The following is a 19846-nucleotide window of genomic DNA, read 5'->3' as shown; positions in this document are numbered from 1 at the left end:
GCGAAATCTTGCAATATAAGTACATACAGTATACATGCGTCACAGCATCACGACTGAGCCGATGGTGGTTCTCTCTCTGAAGCTGCAGGAGTGTAGTGAATGTTCTAAACGAGCAAAGTCTTGGAATACGAGTACATCAACACGCGTCACATCATCACAACTGAGCCGATGGCTCTTCTTTCTCTGACTATGCAGGAGTGTAGTGACTGTTCTAAATGAGCGAAATCTTGCAATATAAGTACATACAGTATACATGCGTCACAGCATCACGACTGAGCCGATGGTGGTTCTCTCTCTGAAGCTGCAGGAGTGTAGTGAATGTTCTAAACGAGCAAAGTCTTGGAATACGAGTACATCAACACGCGTCACATCATCACAACTGAGCCGATGGCTCTTCTTTCTCTGACTATGCAGGAGTGTAGTGACTGTTCTAAATGAGCGAAATCTTGCAATATAAGTACATACAGTATACATGCGTCACAGCATCACGACTGAGCCGATGGTGGTTCTCTCTCTGAAGCTGCAGGAGTGTAGTGAATGTTCTAAACGAGCAAAGTCTTGGAATACGAGTACATCAACACGCGTCACATCATCACAACTGAGCCGATGGCTCTTCTTTCTCTGACTATGCAGGAGTGTAGTGACTGTTCTAAATGAGCGAAATCTTGCAATATAAGTACATACAGTATACATGCGTCACAGCATCACGACTGAGCCGATGGTGGTTCTCTCTCTGAAGCTGCAGGAGTGTAGTGAATGTTCTAAACGAGCAAAGTCTTGGAATACGAGTACATCAACACGCGTCACATCATCACAACTGAGCCGATGGCTCTTCTTTCTCTGACTATGCAGGAGTGTAGTGACTGTTCTAAATGAGCGAAATCTTGCAATATAAGTACATACAGTATACATGCGTCACAGCATCACGACTGAGCCGATGGTGGTTCTCTCTCTGAAGCTGCAGGAGTGTAGTGAATGTTCTAAACGAGCAAAGTCTTGGAATACGAGTACATCAACACGCGTCACATCATCACAACTGAGCCGATGGCTCTTCTTTCTCTGACTATGCAGGAGTGTAGTGACTGTTCTAAATGAGCGAAATCTTGCAATATAAGTACATACAGTATACATGCGTCACAGCATCACGACTGAGCCGATGGTGGTTCTCTCTCTGAAGCTGCAGGAGTGTAGTGAATGTTCTAAACGAGCAAAGTCTTGGAATACGAGTACATCAACACGCGTCACATCATCACAACTGAGCCGATGGCTCTTCTTTCTCTGACTATGCAGGAGTGTAGTGACTGTTCTAAATGAGCGAAATCTTGCAATATAAGTACATACAGTATACATGCGTCACAGCATCACGACTGAGCCGATGGTGGTTCTCTCTCTGAAGCTGCAGGAGTGTAGTGAATGTTCTAAACGAGCAAAGTCTTGGAATACGAGTACATCAACACGCGTCACATCATCACAACTGAGCCGATGGCTCTTCTTTCTCTGACTATGCAGGAGTGTAGTGACTGTTCTAAATGAGCGAAATCTTGCAATATAAGTACATACAGTATACATGCGTCACAGCATCACGACTGAGCCGATGGTGGTTCTCTCTCTGAAGCTGCAGGAGTGTAGTGAATGTTCTAAACGAGCAAAGTCTTGGAATACGAGTACATCAACACGCGTCACATCATCACAACTGAGCCGATGGCTCTTCTTTCTCTGACTATGCAGGAGTGTAGTGACTGTTCTAAATGAGCGAAATCTTGCAATATAAGTACATACAGTATACATGCGTCACAGCATCACGACTGAGCCGATGGTGGTTCTCTCTCTGAAGCTGCAGGAGTGTAGTGAATGTTCTAAACGAGCAAAGTCTTGGAATACGAGTACATCAACACGCGTCACATCATCACAACTGAGCCGATGGCTCTTCTTTCTCTGACTATGCAGGAGTGTAGTGACTGTTCTAAATGAGCGAAATCTTGCAATATAAGTACATACAGTATACATGCGTCACAGCATCACGACTGAGCCGATGGTGGTTCTCTCTCTGAAGCTGCAGGAGTGTAGTGAATGTTCTAAACGAGCAAAGTCTTGGAATACGAGTACATCAACACGCGTCACATCATCACAACTGAGCCGATGGCTCTTCTTTCTCTGACTATGCAGGAGTGTAGTGACTGTTCTAAATGAGCGAAATCTTGCAATATAAGTACATACAGTATACATGCGTCACAGCATCACGACTGAGCCGATGGTGGTTCTCTCTCTGAAGCTGCAGGAGTGTAGTGAATGTTCTAAACGAGCAAAGTCTTGGAATACGAGTACATCAACACGCGTCACATCATCACAACTGAGCCGATGGCTCTTCTTTCTCTGACTATGCAGGAGTGTAGTGACTGTTCTAAATGAGCGAAATCTTGCAATATAAGTACATACAGTATACATGCGTCACAGCATCACGACTGAGCCGATGGTGGTTCTCTCTCTGAAGCTGCAGGAGTGTAGTGAATGTTCTAAACGAGCAAAGTCTTGGAATACGAGTACATCAACACGCGTCACATCATCACAACTGAGCCGATGGCTCTTCTTTCTCTGACTATGCAGGAGTGTAGTGACTGTTCTAAATGAGCGAAATCTTGCAATATAAGTACATACAGTATACATGCGTCACAGCATCACGACTGAGCCGATGGTGGTTCTCTCTCTGAAGCTGCAGGAGTGTAGTGAATGTTCTAAACGAGCAAAGTCTTGGAATACGAGTACATCAACACGCGTCACATCATCACAACTGAGCCGATGGCTCTTCTTTCTCTGACTATGCAGGAGTGTAGTGACTGTTCTAAATGAGCGAAATCTTGCAATATAAGTACATACAGTATACATGCGTCACAGCATCACGACTGAGCCGATGGTGGTTCTCTCTCTGAAGCTGCAGGAGTGTAGTGAATGTTCTAAACGAGCAAAGTCTTGGAATACGAGTACATCAACACGCGTCACATCATCACAACTGAGCCGATGGCTCTTCTTTCTCTGACTATGCAGGAGTGTAGTGACTGTTCTAAATGAGCGAAATCTTGCAATATAAGTACATACAGTATACATGCGTCACAGCATCACGACTGAGCCGATGGTGGTTCTCTCTCTGAAGCTGCAGGAGTGTAGTGAATGTTCTAAACGAGCAAAGTCTTGGAATACGAGTACATCAACACGCGTCACATCATCACAACTGAGCCGATGGCTCTTCTTTCTCTGACTATGCAGGAGTGTAGTGACTGTTCTAAATGAGCGAAATCTTGCAATATAAGTACATACAGTATACATGCGTCACAGCATCACGACTGAGCCGATGGTGGTTCTCTCTCTGAAGCTGCAGGAGTGTAGTGAATGTTCTAAACGAGCAAAGTCTTGGAATACGAGTACATCAACACGCGTCACATCATCACAACTGAGCCGATGGCTCTTCTTTCTCTGACTATGCAGGAGTGTAGTGACTGTTCTAAATGAGCGAAATCTTGCAATATAAGTACATACAGTATACATGCGTCACAGCATCACGACTGAGCCGATGGTGGTTCTCTCTCTGAAGCTGCAGGAGTGTAGTGAATGTTCTAAACGAGCAAAGTCTTGGAATACGAGTACATCAACACGCGTCACATCATCACAACTGAGCCGATGGCTCTTCTTTCTCTGACTATGCAGGAGTGTAGTGACTGTTCTAAATGAGCGAAATCTTGCAATATAAGTACATACAGTATACATGCGTCACAGCATCACGACTGAGCCGATGGTGGTTCTCTCTCTGAAGCTGCAGGAGTGTAGTGAATGTTCTAAACGAGCAAAGTCTTGGAATACGAGTACATCAACACGCGTCACATCATCACAACTGAGCCGATGGCTCTTCTTTCTCTGACTATGCAGGAGTGTAGTGACTGTTCTAAATGAGCGAAATCTTGCAATATAAGTACATACAGTATACATGCGTCACAGCATCACGACTGAGCCGATGGTGGTTCTCTCTCTGAAGCTGCAGGAGTGTAGTGAATGTTCTAAACGAGCAAAGTCTTGGAATACGAGTACATCAACACGCGTCACATCATCACAACTGAGCCGATGGCTCTTCTTTCTCTGACTATGCAGGAGTGTAGTGACTGTTCTAAATGAGCGAAATCTTGCAATATAAGTACATACAGTATACATGCGTCACAGCATCACGACTGAGCCGATGGTGGTTCTCTCTCTGAAGCTGCAGGAGTGTAGTGAATGTTCTAAACGAGCAAAGTCTTGGAATACGAGTACATCAACACGCGTCACATCATCACAACTGAGCCGATGGCTCTTCTTTCTCTGACTATGCAGGAGTGTAGTGACTGTTCTAAATGAGCGAAATCTTGCAATATAAGTACATACAGTATACATGCGTCACAGCATCACGACTGAGCCGATGGTGGTTCTCTCTCTGAAGCTGCAGGAGTGTAGTGAATGTTCTAAACGAGCAAAGTCTTGGAATACGAGTACATCAACACGCGTCACATCATCACAACTGAGCCGATGGCTCTTCTTTCTCTGACTATGCAGGAGTGTAGTGACTGTTCTAAATGAGCGAAATCTTGCAATATAAGTACATACAGTATACATGCGTCACAGCATCACGACTGAGCCGATGGTGGTTCTCTCTCTGAAGCTGCAGGAGTGTAGTGAATGTTCTAAACGAGCAAAGTCTTGGAATACGAGTACATCAACACGCGTCACATCATCACAACTGAGCCGATGGCTCTTCTTTCTCTGACTATGCAGGAGTGTAGTGACTGTTCTAAATGAGCGAAATCTTGCAATATAAGTACATACAGTATACATGCGTCACAGCATCACGACTGAGCCGATGGTGGTTCTCTCTCTGAAGCTGCAGGAGTGTAGTGAATGTTCTAAACGAGCAAAGTCTTGGAATACGAGTACATCAACACGCGTCACATCATCACAACTGAGCCGATGGCTCTTCTTTCTCTGACTATGCAGGAGTGTAGTGACTGTTCTAAATGAGCGAAATCTTGCAATATAAGTACATACAGTATACATGCGTCACAGCATCACGACTGAGCCGATGGTGGTTCTCTCTCTGAAGCTGCAGGAGTGTAGTGAATGTTCTAAACGAGCAAAGTCTTGGAATACGAGTACATCAACACGCGTCACATCATCACAACTGAGCCGATGGCTCTTCTTTCTCTGACTATGCAGGAGTGTAGTGACTGTTCTAAATGAGCGAAATCTTGCAATATAAGTACATACAGTATACATGCGTCACAGCATCACGACTGAGCCGATGGTGGTTCTCTCTCTGAAGCTGCAGGAGTGTAGTGAATGTTCTAAACGAGCAAAGTCTTGGAATACGAGTACATCAACACGCGTCACATCATCACAACTGAGCCGATGGCTCTTCTTTCTCTGACTATGCAGGAGTGTAGTGACTGTTCTAAATGAGCGAAATCTTGCAATATAAGTACATACAGTATACATGCGTCACAGCATCACGACTGAGCCGATGGTGGTTCTCTCTCTGAAGCTGCAGGAGTGTAGTGAATGTTCTAAACGAGCAAAGTCTTGGAATACGAGTACATCAACACGCGTCACATCATCACAACTGAGCCGATGGCTCTTCTTTCTCTGACTATGCAGGAGTGTAGTGACTGTTCTAAATGAGCGAAATCTTGCAATATAAGTACATACAGTATACAGGCGTCACAGCATCACGACTGAGCCGATGGTGGTTCTCTCTCTGAAGCTGCAGGAGTGTAGTGAATGTTCTAAACGAGCAAAGTCTTGGAATACGAGTACATCAACACGCGTCACATCATCACAACTGAGCCGATGGCTCTTCTTTCTCTGACTATGCAGGAGTGTAGTGACTGTTCTAAATGAGCGAAATCTTGCAATATAAGTACATACAGTATACATGCGTCACAGCATCACGACTGAGCCGATGGTGGTTCTCTCTCTGAAGCTGCAGGAGTGTAGTGAATGTTCTAAACGAGCAAAGTCTTGGAATACGAGTACATCAACACGCGTCACATCATCACAACTGAGCCGATGGCTCTTCTTTCTCTGACTATGCAGGAGTGTAGTGACTGTTCTAAATGAGCGAAATCTTGCAATATAAGTACATACAGTATACATGCGTCACAGCATCACGACTGAGCCGATGGTGGTTCTCTCTCTGAAGCTGCAGGAGTGTAGTGAATGTTCTAAACGAGCAAAGTCTTGGAATACGAGTACATCAACACGCGTCACATCATCACAACTGAGCCGATGGCTCTTCTTTCTCTGACTATGCAGGAGTGTAGTGACTGTTCTAAATGAGCGAAATCTTGCAATATAAGTACATACAGTATACATGCGTCACAGCATCACGACTGAGCCGATGGTGGTTCTCTCTCTGAAGCTGCAGGAGTGTAGTGAATGTTCTAAACGAGCAAAGTCTTGGAATACGAGTACATCAACACGCGTCACATCATCACAACTGAGCCGATGGCTCTTCTTTCTCTGACTATGCAGGAGTGTAGTGACTGTTCTAAATGAGCGAAATCTTGCAATATAAGTACATACAGTATACATGCGTCACAGCATCACGACTGAGCCGATGGTGGTTCTCTCTCTGAAGCTGCAGGAGTGTAGTGAATGTTCTAAACGAGCAAAGTCTTGGAATACGAGTACATCAACACGCGTCACATCATCACAACTGAGCCGATGGCTCTTCTTTCTCTGACTATGCAGGAGTGTAGTGACTGTTCTAAATGAGCGAAATCTTGCAATATAAGTACATACAGTATACATGCGTCACAGCATCACGACTGAGCCGATGGTGGTTCTCTCTCTGAAGCTGCAGGAGTGTAGTGAATGTTCTAAACGAGCAAAGTCTTGGAATACGAGTACATCAACACGCGTCACATCATCACAACTGAGCCGATGGCTCTTCTTTCTCTGACTATGCAGGAGTGTAGTGACTGTTCTAAATGAGCGAAATCTTGCAATATAAGTACATACAGTATACATGCGTCACAGCATCACGACTGAGCCGATGGTGGTTCTCTCTCTGAAGCTGCAGGAGTGTAGTGAATGTTCTAAACGAGCAAAGTCTTGGAATACGAGTACATCAACACGCGTCACATCATCACAACTGAGCCGATGGCTCTTCTTTCTCTGACTATGCAGGAGTGTAGTGACCAGTGTTCCCGCTAAGCTGCGTTGGCCTGCGCTCACGCACAAAATATTATATCGCAGCGCACAAGTTTCTCTTCACAGCGCACACACGCGTCGCAAAGGTAAGGGGAGGCTATAACAGCTCCTGCAGCTCTGCACTTCCCCACAATTGCCATGCTTCGGTTCCTCTTCTTCCTTCCTTCCTCCCCCCCCCCCCCCGCGGGACCCTGCGGCACCATCAACTCTTACTCCCTCTAATGTCGGCCCTGCAGCTCCAGACTTCCTCGCACCTTCTCCCCTCCCCCTTTGGATCGCTATTATTTTAAATGTTATAGCCGCAGAGCTGTATCCATCAGTGGAGATGTCTAACCTCGGCCTGCCCCGGAACTCTTACTGCAACAGTGACTTCCTGTTCCTGCCTAGACGGGCGGCTGCTGCAGTAAGAGTTCCGGGGCAGGCCGAGGTTAGACATCTCCACTGATGGATACAGCTCTGCGGCTATAACATTTAAAATAATAGCGATCCAAAGGGGGAGGGGAGAAGGTGCGAGGAAGTCTGGAGCTGCAGGGCCGACATTAGAGGGAGTAAGAGTTGATGGTGCCGCAGGGTCCCGCGGGGGGGGGGGGGGGAGGAAGGAAGAAAGAAGAGGAACCGAAGCATGGCAATTGTGGGGAAGTGCAGAGCTGCAGGGAAGAGTGTTGCGGTACCCAGCTGGAGGGAGAAGGAAGATGAGGGAGGGAATTAAAGGAGATGCCAGGGCTTGGAGCATAGGAGGAAGGTATGCCAGTCTAAGGGAAAAGGAAGGGGGAGATGTGAGAGCATGGAGGGGGAACGAAAGATGGAAGAAAAGGAAAGGAGAGAGATGCCAGAGAATCAGGGAAGGGGAGATACCAGACTATGAGGAGAGGTGTGGGAGAGGGAAGGCGAGGAGAGAGATGCCAGACCAATGGGGTGAAAGGAGAGATGGAAGGGGGAGGCATACAGTTTCTGGAAGGGGCATAGAAGGAGAGAAGATGCCATATAGGGGAAGAGAGACGGCAGACAGTGGATGGAAGGAAGAGAGTTACAAGAAGATGAGGAAAGGAGAAACCACAGAAGACAAAGGTAGAAAAAAATTTCTATTTATTTATTGCTTTAGGAGACATGTGTCACTGTTTCTGTGAAGCATTGTATGCAGAGTCCAGCTTCTTGCTGGTTCAATTTAACCTTTGTCTATGTATTTTTATTTTATCCCCCCTTTTACAAAACTGTGAAGCGTTTTTAGCACCAGCCTTGGTGGTAGCAGCTCTGATGCTCAGAATTTTATGAGCATCAGAGCTGTTACCTCCGTAGCTAAAATCCACACTACAGTTTTGTAAAAGAGGGAGGGGTTAGTTTGTGATTACATATTCCTTACTAGGCGAAGGTGTTTTCTGTGTTCTGTGTGTTTTCTGTTAGGATTGACGGTGTAGGATTGATCTGTGCTGGTCTGGCTTGTTTAGTTTTACAATGGGTGTATTGATGTACTGCTCACTGCAATATGTAAGATGCTGCCTTTTCCTAGGTACTCATGTGTGACGTGTGGTTTGTTACTAAAAATCATGTTTTTCTTACAGATGGGGGGGGTGCCAAAAAATGATGGGCCCCGGATGTTACATATGCTAGGTACGCCACTGTATGTAAAGATACCAGAAAGCTGGCGTAGCAAAAACTTCTAAGTTTTGAGTATTTAACCCTCCCACAATCTCATGGGCACTCGTTTCAAGTTTATTGAGATTTTGATTTAAACGCAATATCAAATATTTTCAATGCGTATAACAAAAATAAATTTGGGGAAATAAATAAAACCATTTGAACCAGTGTTCCCGCTAAGCTGCGCTGGCGCACAAAATATTACATCGCAGCGCACACGTTTCTCGTCACAGCGCACAATCGGAAGAGGCGTACGGCAGATGGCAGGGCGGCGAGAGGAGAATCGGGCGAGTTGGCTCATAACTTGCTGGCGCCCGATATTTTTGGCTCACGGTGAAAAAAGTTTGCTCACAACACCCGCCCGCTTAGAGGGAACACTGGTAGTGACTGTTCTAAATGAGCGAAATCTTGCAATATAAGTACATACAGTATACATGCGTCACAGCATCACGACTGAGCCGATGGTGGTTCTCTCTCTGAAGCTGCAGGAGTGTAGTGAATGTTCTAAACGAGCAAAGTCTTGGAATACGAGTACATCAACACGCGTCACATCATCACAACTGAGCCGATGGCTCTTCTTTCTCTGACTATGCAGGAGTGTAGTGACTGTTCTAAATGAGCGAAATCTTGCAATATAAGTACATACAGTATACATGCGTCACAGCATCACGACTGAGCCGATGGTGGTTCTCTCTCTGAAGCTGCAGGAGTGTAGTGAATGTTCTAAACGAGCAAAGTCTTGGAATACGAGTACATCAACACGCGTCACATCATCACAACTGAGCCGATGGCTCTTCTTTCTCTGACTATGCAGGAGTGTAGTGACTGTTCTAAATGAGCGAAATCTTGCAATATAAGTACATATAGTATTTTGTATTAAAGTTTTTGGGTTGTGGAACGAATCGTCTGAGTTTCCATTATTTCCTATGGGAAAATTTGCTTTGATATATGAGTGCTTTGGATTACAAGCATACTTCTGGAATGTATTATGCTCGCAAACCTAGGTTTTACTGTATTTCCCTGTAACTTCATCAAATGTCCCCTAGTCTTTGTAATTTTTGACGGAGTGAAAAATCGATCCACTTCTACCCATTCTACTCCACTCAGGATTTTGTAGACTTCAATCATATCTCCCCTCAGCCATCTCTTTTCCAGGCTGAAGAGCCCAAACCTTTTTTAGTCTTTTCTCATACAAGAGGAGTTCCATCCCTTTTATCATCTTGGTTGCTCTTCTTTGAACATTTTCTAGTGCTGCTATATCTTTCTTGACATGAGACCAGAACTGAACGCAATACTCTAGGTGAGATCGTATCATGGAGTGATACAGAGGTATTATAACATTCTTAGTCTTGTTAACTATTCCTTTTTTACCAATTCCTAGCATCCTGTTTGCTTTTTTGGCTGCTGCTGCACATTGGGCCGAAGGTTTCATCGTATTGTCTACGATGACACCCAGAGCCTTTTCTTGGGCACTAACTCCCAAGGTGGACCCTAACATTAGATAACTGTGATTTGGGTTATTCTTCCCAATGTGCATCACTTTGTCATGTTCTAAATGGCGATCAATGTTCAAATGGCTTCCTATGCACATGAGTTTTGTGGAGGTCTGCCATAATCCCATCCAATTGATCGTTTGAATAAAAAATCGGTAGGAGGGATGCCCATTCCCTCCTGCCCCAGCCCCCAGGCACCCCCTGCTTCCCCCTCACCATCTACCCACCCCGTGCCTCTTTCCCTTAAGAAGACAGCAGGAGAGATGCCCAGTCCCTCCTTCCTGCAGGCTCACCTCTTGAAAATGGTGGGTCTTCCCCTTCCAATTGCATCCTGGGTAAATATGCCATCTTCTAAAATACCAATTCCCAATCTGCTTCTGTAAAAGATGGAGGACAATAAAACAATGCATAATAACATGAAATCGTCTGATAGCAATGTAGCAATAGTAACTCCAGAAAAGCATAATCATTTGTTGCTATCTCCATACAAGTTATGTATCTGTCTGATGCTAAAATTCCTAACTCACCACCCATTCTCACCTTTCAAGCACAGGAATAGGGTGTGAATTCTAATGGAGCATGTTGTGACAAATATGCCTCCTCCCAATCGGAGCCATGTTTCTATCAGAAATGACATTGTTAACACATGTTCTTCAATTAACAATACAAACACCATTATGCTGAACCGATTTACAATTTACCAACCCCAGCTTTATCAATGCTACAATTGGTACAATTGTGAAGGAGCTACACTTTGATTTATACTGCAGTATACCTGTGGTGTTAACAAGATGTGACATCTGGGATACCCCCTTTTGCCTCCTTCCATCCCAGTGAGATCCCATCCCCTCCCAAACATATTTCTAATCCCCCATACCCTTTGCTCTTCTTATTGCAGCTGACACTTTACCTCCACTGCCTTTAGCTCCCTGTATCCCTCTGACACACACACACACACACTCCACCACAGGTCTCTTGGATCTACCTTCTGTAAGCATTGGTGGCCCAGGAGATAATAGAACGGAATGATATCAGTTGCTCCTGTCCCTTCCAGCCTCAGGTTTCAAAATGAAGTCTGCAACTTCTCACCAGCGCAGAGTTGTTTCTAAGTTTGTTTTTAGTTTCTAATCCACAAACTTCTGTATCAGGACCTCCAGGGACCCCTGAGGAAGACTATATCGTTGAAACACGGACCTTGTTGGGTCCATAGTCCCCAATGCTTTGGGTCCTAGATATATTTTTATGTAGATTATTAAACTGTATTTTAAAATAAAGCCTGCATCTTGAACATCACCTTCTCCACAGAGTTTTTGTCTTCGTTAGATTTCTGTTTTGTGGAGCACCAAGGGTCAACCTTTTTGTTTACCCCTAGCAGTAGTACCATGAGACTACCACTAGTGATCAGGCTTATAAAATGATATAAGGCCATATCTATGAGTAACAAAATATTTTGTATATGTTAAATTGTATTTATTTATTTCAGGGACTTGAAATACCATCCTTAAAGTTACAGAATAGTTGAACAGTCTACAATAAAACAATGGATTGTACACCAAGAAAGTAAGAGAATTTAAATTAACCACAGAATAGCAGAGTGGTTTACAATAAAATAGTAAAAAAGAATAATAAAATAGTAAAAAAGCAAAGAAAGAGTACTGTCAAAATATGTTTTTATTGTAAACCGCTTTGAACTTCATGGTATAGCAGTATATAAGAAATAAATTATTATTATTATTATTATTGTAGAAAGGTTTCTCGTTTTTGCCTTACCTCACCTTCTGCGTGCTCACTTGTTGCTATTCACTATGCTTTACACTACTTTGGCTGATATTCTTACAAAAATATAGACAAAACACCCTCCAGAGATTCAAGACAAAGTTAGACAAGTTCCTGCTGAACCAGAACGTACGCAGGTAAGGCTAGTCTCAGTTAGGGCGCTGGTCTTTGACCTAAGGGCCGCCGCGGGAGCGGACTGCTGGGCACGATGGACCGCTGGTCTTTCCCAGCAACGGCAATTCTCATGTTCTTAATAAAATAAATGCAAATACAATAAAATCATAACCTGCTAACTGTATATGCACATGTGTTTAACCTGTAACCTGTTCTGAGAACGGGCTTGAAAACAAATTAAATAAATAAATAAAGTCTTCTATCCATCCAAAGAGTACAAGTACTTTAAGAGATCCAATATCTTCCTCCTCAAATTATCTGTTTATTTGTACATTGAAGTGCCTTGTGCAGCATTTTCTGCTTGTTTCCTTCCTCAAGGAATAGCTCAGAAGATGCCACAAAAACACTCACCTAATTTCCTGAACGCCACTTAAATTACATTGATATGATTTCTAGGCATCATTTGTCCCCGAGCGGATAACGATATCAATTGCACCTTCCCTTATTTCTGCTTCAGCAGTTCTGAGAATGTGCTTGTATCTCTCCAGGCTATGGATCCCAATAGGCATTTATCTTTTTTGCCTCTCTCCGACCCTGTCCCCAAATCTACTTCCCGGATGATGCAGTCCCACATGAGAACGACTTAATGCATTGGGAGGATTCTCTGCTGCTATTCTTTCACAGCGAACATCTGCCTTTATTTTTGCCTCAAGTACAGACTCCTCAGTCTGATAATGTGTGGTATTGTTGTTTTGGGGATGTGTTCTTACCTCATCGAGTAGACCAACATAATCCATTTTATCTTTATTTATGGGATTCTGTTTGGGAACACGGGCAGACACGGTGAGCCTTTGGTATTGGAGGATTAAGAGAATATGGGAGGGGGGGGCCTTAACTATGAAATTAAAACCCTGCTATTCAAAAAATTTATCCAGATGTCTTAACTCTACCCCCTGTTCTCCTCCTTCCTTACAAATTCCCCCTCAAAGTCTCTCCCTCTCCGTAATTTTTTCTCCTCAAAGTCTCAACCATGTAAACAGCTCCCCAAACTGTAAATTTCCTGGAACTGTCCAGCCATCTTTTTGTAATCCAAAACCCTAAATTGTAATTTTCCTGGAAATGTCCAGCTAGTTTCTTTTGTAATCTGCCCAGAACTGAAAGGTACGGGCGGAATAGAAGTCATTAATGTAATGTAATGTAATGTCTACCTTACACTAAGTTATCTTTCATCCTTAGTCCTGGACGCTGATAAGGCAATATCACAGCTTCCAGTCTTGAAAAACATGATATATGGTATTCTAAATGCAGATTACATAGTAATCTAAGAGATATAAAAATGCAGGACTGACCTTAACGATAGCTGAACTTAGGCAGCTGCAAAGAACACCATAATTTGAGAAATGGGGATAGCAAAACTTCCAGAATAGCTGACCAGGTGGAGCCGAGGATCCTCATATCATGCCAACCTTAGGGAAAATTGAATCAGCACAACAGGTGAGCAAGATACCATGCTACAAATCTTTACCACTCTTCCTTAAGGCTGGCACTGCACACACATTCAAAACACCTGTTTATCGGGTCAGCACCCCCTGATGTGACTTGTGCCAGGAAATGCAAGCCCTAAAACCACACATTTTGCTTCAAGTGTTAGCCTTAAGGGAAGTAGAGTGACAAGTAAATTGGAGTTGGTGGGAAAGACACCAAGCTAATCTGTCTAAAGTACCCAGTAACCTTGCATCGGCTCTGTCAAAACAGTGCCTAAAATACATCTGCAAGTCCATAGACTGAGCTGATGGTAGTAGATGAGAATTTATATTGACCCTTTGACTCTTTGGCGAAACATGTCGGCCAGTTCCTTCCCAGCACTTTCAAAAAAAAAAAAATGTTTGAAAGTGCAAGCCAGAATCAAACAGCTTGAAAAGATAAGTGATTCTTTTGCTTCTTGCAAGAAATTTTTTGAAGCTAATTGGACAATAAGGGGTAAATTCTCTATTACTGCGTTTATTTTAGGCGTGCTTTAGGCGTCCGATGTAAGTGAATAATTACGGAGTTAAGGGTCTTAATTAATGTTAATTGGGAAATTAACGACACATAGACGTCCCTATGAGGTAGTTGACGGACTGACGTCTATAGAAAGCATAGCCCGGCTCCAGCTCTGGACGTGGGCGTTCCGTGGGCGTTCCATGGGCGTGCCAAATGGGAACGCTAGATGAGCGCTACCTGAGCGAGTAACTGCGTCTAAATATCGTGTATTATGTAGACGTAAGAAACCCTGGTCTAACTTGGATTTCAATGCCGTTTCAACTATCGTAATTGCGGCTCTTTGTTAGACGCGAGGCAGACGTCCACTGTGTTTTTCATCAATAATTCCAATAGTGAGTTTGAATAGGTAATTTTCATCTTTTCTCTGTCCTAATAAATATAATGACACCATAACAATGGAACACATTATATTGCATGGATAACAAACCACATTTCTGCCCAAACAATAATATAATTTACACATGGCTTTTACAACCCCCTTTTTTTCTCAACAAACAGCACTGCAATCGGCTCTCTTTTGAAAGCAAAGAAAAAACAGCACACATTATCAGCACTTAAAAAGAGAATAAACAGATACACACCTTAACATTCAAGCTTCCCTCATTGCAAAATGGAGGTCTTCAGTTGCACAAAACTGACCTCATTGTGACCTCATTAATCTGCACCTTCAAAGTAGTATGCCACAATTAAAAGATGTGCTGGGTGTAGAACTCACAACCTCTGGATGTTAGGAGAACAGGCTGGCGCCTAATACATAGAGCTACAGCTGCTTCTACTAAGGTCCATCTCACCACCCGTTCATATCATACTTGACTGAGCTGTCTATGCTCATTAGCTATCATATCAGGATGAACTCAAATAAGTTTAAGCAAAGGAATGCCTAAAGATTTGGAAGGTTTTCAAGTAGAAAACAAATATCAACTATGTATTAAAGAATTGCAGCACAAATGACGCTGATCGGTAAGGGCAAAAAAAAAAACACCACTTTTCCGGTATGACGCCTAAACGGAACAGATTACTTACAGTCATATATGCATTAGTACAGTGCTTAGAATGAAGATTAGCGTGTGAGAAAAATGGAGCTTCACCTCACATGCATTCAAGCACACTTGGGAATATGGGTTTGGGGCTCAGTGAAAGCAGCGCTTTTAACCATTGAGCTACCACTCTTTTGTCTCAGCCTACTATGACATTATAGCTAAACTCATTTTCCCTTAGCACTTCACTAAGATATGATATGACAAGGGAGCCAGAGACATTGGAGCAAAAGTTGCTGTAGCTCAGTGAGGAAAGGCACTCTCTACCAATCTTCTGGGCTTTGAGGGTTCAAATCCCAGCCTGTATTTTACTTGTGGCATATCTACCTTCCAGGTGCACTTTGATGATGCTTTCCACTTCTTATAGGAGTTGAATATAACATTACTGTACAACTTTGCTGTGTAGCAGAAAAATAAACTTTTCCCCCTTCCATGCTAAGAATTTGAGTTCAACTCATCTTATATTTCTCCTTTTAAACAAGGCATACTTTGTTAGTTTTTATCATGGTAAAGTATACATTTCTGAAATGGTGAAGAGCACATTAACCAGGTGATCCACAAATGTCATCTTGCTGTCAGAGGAAAGGTTTCCTCTCATCACTGCTTAGGATGTCCGAGCCATGGTAAGTTGAAAATAGGTTTGCCTGGAAAGGGAAATGTGCACCTTACAAATTGCAAAGTCCACCATGTAGACCCTGTTATAAGAGCTAATAGGAAAAAACTAGGACCTTATTAAAATGAGCAAAGGTGGGAGTCAAACCGGGGAGTTCAGAGGTCAGAACAGGAGCATTACCGTGTTGAGCTACAAATGCTTTCTTGTGCTTATAGCAGTTTGGTGAGACAAAACACTGCAGTTGTATATTATTGTTTATTGGGGAAGGGTGTTCAGCATGAGAGAGAACAGGTTGCATTAAATATTAGACAATGGGCTGCACATAATAAAAGCTGAAGCAAAATATTGATATGTAAAGGCAAGGCTAAAGAGTTACCAGGTGTCCTGGCTGAGAAATGAATATAACCTATTTGCTAACCTTACTCAAGACTTGAACCCCCTGATGTATGGAAAATGAAAAGCAATGTCTTAAGGCATAGAGCTATAGAGGTAACTTTGTTTAGATCATAGAGCTTCGTATCAAAGCTTAGAGATGTGAAGGAAATGACTATAACGTCACTACAGCTGTATATTGCAAAACGACATCCAATGCACATCCAATTAGATTTGAATCCTAACGGTTCCTATGATGTCAGACGCTAATTAGACTTGCTTTAGTATATAGAAAGCTTTGGCAAAGCCATTTTTCCTATGTAAGACCCCCTCATGTGAGTTGGTGTTTGTGGTGTTCCGTTTCTTCAATGATGAAACTTTGTGCTATGACTTGCCTGTTCTCCTTTATACTCCCTTCTGCCTTTGACACTCCTCCCCACCCCCATTATCTGTATTTCTTTAGTTTATGGATTTTTCTGGGTGTTGGTGTGAGGGATTGTTGAGGACTTAGGTTTTGTGTTAAGTGTGGAGGGGAATCAATTGTTAGGGAAAAGAAGGGGCCAGGTCAGGTTACACACAGATGCCCACACCCACCACTCTCCCTGCTTTCATAATGTCATGGTCTGCCCCACCTCCATTTTCCATATCTGCAACTCTCCATGCAAGAAATTCGATTTCCGTTTTGGAGCCATGTTGTAAGGTGAAGACATCTTTTCAGGCTACTTGTAGAACACGTTCAAACACACCCCCATAGGACAGCCAATGAGGTGTGATGGGCGTGGTTAGGAAGCGGGCCAAGGAACCGCACCCGAACGGCGCCCAATAGGCATTGAGAAAGTTTTCCCGCCCTACTGACGTCAGACGCTACATAGGCGTGCATGGGTATAAGAAGGTCCAGGTGAGCAGTGTTTCCTTTCTATTCTGTCCTATTGCTTATGCAGATGTTTGAGACTTTACTCTGTCTTAGTCTTTTATATTTTTTTTCCTATCTCTGCCTACCATTTCTCTCTATTCCACAGAGCCATTAACAAGCTACATGTCATTCTAATATATTGTTTTATCTTTTCTAGAAGCAGCTCAGATAGTAAGTCCAGGTGAGAATGATATTTTGTAAGCTACTTAGGTGTCCTTATGATAGAACTAAAGAAACCAACCAGCAAAAACTGACTTTTCTTTATGGGCTTTCATTGTGTGCTATTGTTTATAATAGTTATTTTATTTCTGATATCTCTTACTCTTCATTCCACAGGGCTGACAAAAATGACTGAGAAGACTGATAAAGACCATGCTGGTAGAAATTTTGCTGGTAGAAATATGGATATGTAAGTAAAATGGATGTGTTCATACATCTGAGAGGGTTTACTCATAGAGCTAAAGTTAATTCTTTGTAGAATCAAATTACAGGCAAGTTAAAATCAGGTGAGGAATGGTTCTGTGTACTAACTCATTGATAAGAATAGGTTGGGTGTGTTGGGGGGGGGGGAACACTGCCATTCAGTGGACATCCAATCAGTGTACATGGTTCAGGTGGAAAACTCCTAATGAGTGCCTAATGGCTGCCATTTTTAATAAGGAGTCTAAAGGTATGCTAGCACCTCTGTTACTTCTAGGTGTTGTGACAAACCCAGCACCAGCACTAGCCCAGTCCCTGATAGGATTAAGTGCAGAAGAATGGACCAGATTGATTCTGGCGCTCAACTTGAGGCTGACCTCCCTTGCCCCTATAATCAAAGTGATAGTGAGCTGGAACAGAGGCAGGCAGGTTGGCAACAGCAGCTTCCGGGCTTTAGAACAGCTAAAGAAGCCACAAGGAAAGTAGCTGCAGTTGAAAACCCCAGGCAGAGGAAAACTGCTGTTGAGCCAAAACCCATCCCCCGCTACAGGCTGAAGGGGATTGGCTCTGGTCTGTTTAAAAGCAGGCAGAGACAAACAGGAGGGAGGAGCGAGTGACGAGGGCAAGTCACTCCCACAGCCCAAGGCAGGAGAGGAGCTGTGGAACAGGGCAGCAGAGGAAAACATGCTGGATTATCCCATGCAGGATTTGGAGGAAGTCTTAACCCCTTCAAACTATCCAGTGCCAGACCAGGTAGAAGGCATGGAGATAGAAGTAGCTGGCCCTAGGGTAGAAGGCCAGTTAGAAGGTATGGAATTCTGAATGAAAGAATGCAGCAACAGGGAAACTGTGCTTTGTGTTTTCTTTTTGGCATTTCGTTTTTTTTTTCCTCTCTGCTGCCCAAGTTAAACCTGAAGAAGGGGATATATATATTGAGCTGTATAAGCATAAGAAGTTGGAGAATAATACTTGCCTGAAGTCTGAATCAAGTTATGCATTCAAAGACAAGTTTGTGAACCAGATGCAGGCTGAACTGTTTAAAGTGCAGTTAGAACTGTAGGAAAGTTACTGTGACTCCTGTTGCAGGGAGCTAATTAGATTAACCGTCTCAGCTGTGTGATTTATGCCTGCACGTAGGAGCTGTGAGAAAAGCTGAACTGCTAACAGAGTGTGCTGGGACGATTTTTGCCTACTGAGTTCTTGTCTGCTTGAAAATGTACTGTAAGTTTGATTTTTGCCAATTTACTATTTTTGTTCAATGACCTGCAAAGTGATATTGTTTTGCTGTTGCATATCTTTTGACCTGGAGGTCAGAATAAACCATTTATGTTTTCCTAAAGAACTCGTTTGCTTGGTGATATAGTGAAACCTTGTACTTACCCTATATCTCGAGGGGCCTAGACCGTTGTCTGGGGCCGCCTAAAAATCCTGAAGGTACCCCTAGTTGAAGGGGACGCGCCCGAATCTGTGTGTTTGTCACACGCCAGCCCTGGACTGCAAGGGGGTTTGTGACAGTTTGGTATCAGGAGTGCGGTCTGTTACCTCTTCAGGTGAAGATTGGGGAGTGCATAGGTGGAAAATTTTTTTTTTTTTTTTTTTTTACTCTCTACTATTGTTTGGTTCATCGGAACCAGGATTATAAATGCTGGTGAATGGAAGCGGCTTGAACATTCCAAGGATATCGGTTCCAGTGTCTGGAGTTTGGCGGCTGCAGGAAGGGTGGATAGCAGACCGGGGGTCAAGGCCATCATCCTGAGCTGGCGAGGAACAAAAGGGGGACCAATAGGTCTCTGAAGAAGGGTGGTGCACCCTGTAATGAGCACGCAGGCGATGATGCATCAGTACCTCTGGTAAGCATATACAACAGAGGGGCTGGTGAAGATAGTTTCGGGGAGAAAGAACTGTGTGGTATCGCACTTGGAGCGTGTGTTTTTTCATTTTTTACAGAGTCAGCATGGAGCCGGCGGCGTTAGCAGTGGTTGCGGGAGAACGTCAGAGGCAGAATGAGGACTTAAAGAAGGTCCTGGAGACTAGCCACGGACTATGGCAAGCAAGCCAGGAGGCTAGTGAACGTCATCACAGTGACTTTATGCGAGCCATGGAGCAGCAGTCTCAATTAATGGCGCAGCTATTGAAGCCTACGACTGGTGGACAGATGCATATACCGGTATTGGGGACTGGGGGTAATCTACCTGTGGTAGGG

This window comes from Geotrypetes seraphini, chromosome 2 (genome assembly GCF_902459505.1).
Source record: "Geotrypetes seraphini chromosome 2, aGeoSer1.1, whole genome shotgun sequence".
In the NCBI taxonomy this organism is placed as follows: domain Eukaryota; kingdom Metazoa; phylum Chordata; class Amphibia; order Gymnophiona; family Dermophiidae; genus Geotrypetes; species Geotrypetes seraphini.
This window is presented reverse-complemented; position numbering follows the sequence as displayed.